Consider the following 4972-nt stretch of genomic DNA (forward strand, 5'->3'; position numbering starts at 1 on the left):
TTTACTTAAAATTTATACACCCCGGCTTATCGTGTAGCGGTAGTTTTCGGAAAGGTGGAAAACATATATTTAATAATTGCGCCGGGTATTTAATGTTCGGCTCCGCCCGAACTTAGACTTTCTTACTTGTTTAAGTTACTATTACCCCACGTCTCCACCTTCTACTGAATGTTTCTAACATATATCAAATTTCTGTTTTAACTTTATTCCGTTTTCTCATATGAGCAACTTGCTGTCTTAACTTATCACTTTCAAAATGGCATCCAGCCAATCAGATCGATCTGTACCCAATGTAGATGGCGCGGTAAAGTAAAACTGAGTTGTCAAACTACGAAATAACAAGAATCTCCAAAATTTGACCAACTCTCTTATATCAATGGTGTCTTCCATCGACGCAGAATCACTAGCGCCATAGTAAGGTCCAAAAAAGATATTCAAACTAGTTTTTTTTTTTTCAATTTAATTACAACCGATTTATATGATTCAAGTACTTAAAAGCAATTCTGGTTCGTTCTCTTTTGTGTTTTCTATTTGTTTTTACACGCTTTAATTTTGTTGAATTCAAGTTTTTGGTTCTTTAAATGGGAAACAACGAAAATGTCAAAAGCAAAGCAAGAAACTTGAAACCATTTGACGATAAAGAAGCATATGTACTCTTCCCTTTACTTTTTAACCCCTCTCTTCCACTAGCAAGCAGAATTGAATTCAATACTTGAACCGTGTGAAACCCGGAAATAGGTCAAAAAATAGTAATGTGTAAGCAAATCAGTGTTGCCAAATTCCGATTTTCATAAATAAAGAAATGCAGTAGTACATATAATAATAAAATAGGGGTCTTCCCTTAAACTCGTAAAAGCCTCGTAAACCTCGTAAAGCTCGTAAATTTACGAGCCTCGTAAAAGAACTGTCAAAATTTGGATGGAGCTCTATTTACGGGCCCCACGTATATTTACGAGGCAAATTTGATGCGCAAACGACCTCGTGCACTTCAGTGTTGCCGAAGGGCCGAAATTTCTATACTAAAATTTATGATAAAATAATCAAAAAGATTAAAAAATAATACGCGAATAAAATTAATGAATTTCTTCCACTAACTGTATTGATTTAAGTTTTCTCCTAATTTTTGGCATTTTTAATTGTATTTTAACCAAGAGTGATAGAGACAAGATGGCGGGATGTTATGGAAAATACTACGAAACAAAAATTGCTTCACAAAATCCTGGTTGACCTATCAAACAGTCACTTTATGCACCTATTTACACCTTTCCACAAAGCATGATTTAATAATTAAAGGTTTGCTGATTATTGACATTAAGTTTTGGCACACCCTTAGCTCCCTTACAAAAGCTTTGCACACACACACGAACCAACACACAGTGTCTTGCTAAGGGAGACGATTTTGTCAAGAGGGAGCGAGAAAACTGCTTTTTGAGCAAACCTTTTATTATTGAATCATGTCCACAAAGGGGTGTTCCCATAAAAGCCCAGTAAACTTACAAGTTTTACACGGCTTAAGACTTTACGACTTTAACGGAATCCCCTAAATATGTATATTTCATCAAAGACTATCGATAGTGGCCAACGACCATTCGATATTGCAAAAAAAAGGAACCATTAGAAGGTATCCATAGTACCTTCGATAATTTTTCAGCTCTAGTATTTATAAAATTTAGTACTTGCCGATTTGTTATATCCACACACAGACCCACACACACAGCGTTGCCAGGTTGACGTTTTTAACGTCATTTGGACGTTTTTTGTATCCTGTTGACGTTTGGACATTTTTCGTGTAAAGAATTGCGTTTTTTAACTTCCCTGTAATTTTTCTCTATGCACAATATATTCCATGTATAGCGTACTATTTGCTTGTAGAGTAAGTACTTACGCTCACACTTTCGGCAAATTTGTAGTAGAACTGATTTTGAATTATTTTCTTAATAAATCTTTACAAGCTTTGTTTTTTGCAGCAGGTGCCTCAAAATATATTTATTCTTGGGACACATCTGACTTAAATATTACGCAAACCAAGCGTACGCGCATTTTTTTTTATTCCTGGACTAAGGATCCCGCGTTCAAAGGTTGGTTGTGTTAACACTTGAGGTTAAGAGGCTTATTGCAATGTTTGCAATTGCATATTAAAAGCTGCAGTAGCACAAAAAGTCAGAAAAATGTAGGCGACTTTTTAAGACTTCATTGAAAATGTAATGAACGCAAAACCGGCTGAAATATTGCTATGTTCCTTCTTGACAGAACGTAACTTAGCATCTTCTACAACAAGAAAAAAAAATTACTAAAAATTAACGCCATTCTTTAGCAACTTAAAACTTACACATTATTACCCTGAAATTTAATGCGCTATCAAACTGCATATACAAAGAATTCTAAAAAATCTGAATAAAAAGTTGAAATTCTAGCTGAAATTTTCCAGATTTTTCATAATTTTTGCACAAAGTTTGAAATGTGGATTTATAATTGGGCAATTCACAAGGTGTTGTGAAGTTATATTTTCCTAACAAAAGTTGTGTTAAAACACGACGGTTGTGAACACCTGTTACGATTATTTATTATATCTCAGCACTTAACCTCACATAACACCGAATAAACATAGGTTGCAGAGTTGTATCGTCATGTGTTATTTTTCTTCACAAAACAATAACAACATTTTTACAACTGTCATGAAATATCATGACCTCACGACAAACACGACAAATACTACACCTTGTGAATTGCCCAATTGTGTTTGTTATATAATGAGCTAGGCTTTTATGGAAAAATAATAAACATTAAATAAACAAAGAAAAGCAGCCAACATCGATCAAAATGTTGATGGCTTAATCAGCTGATCACAATGTATGTATAAAATGATTTTTATATTAACGATCTCAAAACAGTTTACAAATTGTTGTCAACAGTTGCTGCTTGAGCTCATCTGCTCTTTTGTCAGAGTACCAGGCCACTTGCTCACTTTGTGAATACCACTAATGAATTTTAAATGTGCTCTCTCGAAATGACATTTTAATATACCTTAGGTACATATGTATCTTTGTATACAATAAAAGTTTAACAAGAACAATTCTGTGTGCATACATGGAAAAGGCGTTTTTGGGTAGGAAATGACGTTTTTTCAGACCAAGAGGGACGTTTTCTCATGCCGAAGACCTGGAAACACTGCACACACACACAAAGTTCTACGAGGTGCAATCCCAAGTGATGACGAATGTAATCTGAAAAAAAAAAAACCTAAAATTTACATTAGGTTTGTATAGTAACTTCTCCAGTAAACCATTGCAGCGAGATCGTAAAAGTAAAANATAGGTTTGTATAGTAACTTCTCCAGTAAAACATTGCAGCCAGAGCGTAAAAGCAAAATAGAGCGTAAAATTGACAAGAAGAGAAAACTAGCAGAAAAAGTTACTGAACGCAAAACTAGTAAAAACTTGCAAGTGAATAGTTGTTGCACCCTTTTGATATTCTGCTGTAAACATTTTACTATAAATCAGTTTTAAACTCTTTGCTTTACACACAAGCTTTTACACAGTCTAGTACATCATTAATATTTTGATTTCCACTCATTTTACTTTTGTTTGTGCTAAACCAATTCAACAAATGGCGGCTTTTGACATTTATTCTTCTTCTTCTTCTGCTAGCTAATTTCTGGTAGTAAAAATTTTACTAGCAAAAATTGCAGCTCTCCCGTGTTGCTACGCTCTCAATTCAGTGCTCTCTGGCAAATTTTTTGGGTTATCATCAGGCATGGGCAGAGAACGAGCACACGCTCAAAGAGCGTAAACATCGCGTGTACGCAACNAAAACTCGACATAACCACCTCCGAGCAAACTAAGCAGCCGCCATTTAATTTGGCAAACAAAAGTTTGTCTGCATAACACCGACCTTAGTGTTTATTGCGCTTGTGCTTGTGTGAATGTGTTTTGTANAAGTGATGACGAATGTAATCTGAAAAAAAAAAAACCTAAAATTTACATTAGGTTTGTATAGTAACTTCTCCAGTAAACCATTGCAGCGAGATCGTAAAAGTAAAATAGAGCGTAAAATTGACAAGAAGAGAAAACTAGCAGAAAAAGTTACTGAACGCAAAACTAGTTAAAACTTGCAAGTGAATAGTTGTTGCACCCTTTTGATATTCTGCTGTAAACATTTTACTATAAATCAGTTTTAAACTCTTTGCTTTACACACAAGCTTTTACACAGTCTAGTACATCATTAATATTTTGATTTCCACTCATTTTACTTTTGTTTGTGCTAAACCAATTCAACAAATGGCGGCTTTTGACATTTATTCTTCTTCTTCTTCTGCTAGCTAATTTCTGGTAGTAAAAATTTTACTAGCAAAAATTGCAGCTCTCCCGTGTTGCTACGCTCTCAATTCAGTGCTCTCTGGCAAATTTTTTGGGTTATCATCAGGCATGGGCAGAGAACGAGCACACGCTCAAAGAGCGTAAACATCGCGTGTACGCAACTGACTATTGGTTACTATACAAACCTATTAGGAGCGTTCCTTATCTCCCAGAAATAGTCAGAAAAAGTCCGAAGTAGTCAGATTTAGTCCAAAAAGCGTTCCTTAACTCGGAAATGACAGCAAAAATGAGAGAGCAACAGTCAGTGAGAGTGACTCTCATCAGTCCGAAGTAGTCAGATTTAGTCAGAAGAATTTTTTCTGGCAAAATCCTGAAAAGTGTCAAACTCAACTGAATTTAAATTAACGGAAATTAAAGAATACGCTAAAAGTGAGAATAATCTAAAAAGTAAAAGAAATGAATTGAAATTGGAAGAAGGCAAAAAATAATTGATATAGCAAGTGTTTATTGTGCTTGTGCTTGTGTGAATGTGTTTTGTACATACATTTCTATTCTTATTTGACGTTAGTTTTGTTGTTGCCATTCTTTGGACTAAACATGTGGTTTCTTGCGTTCCTTTACTTTTCCTGTTATTCTCTTTTAGTGGGCGCATTTTC

Source organism: Rhagoletis zephyria, unplaced genomic scaffold, assembly GCF_001687245.7.
Source record: "Rhagoletis zephyria isolate East Lansing unplaced genomic scaffold, Rhagoletis_zephyria_1.1 Rzeph_scaffold_00033, whole genome shotgun sequence".
NCBI lineage: Eukaryota > Metazoa > Arthropoda > Insecta > Diptera > Tephritidae > Rhagoletis > Rhagoletis zephyria.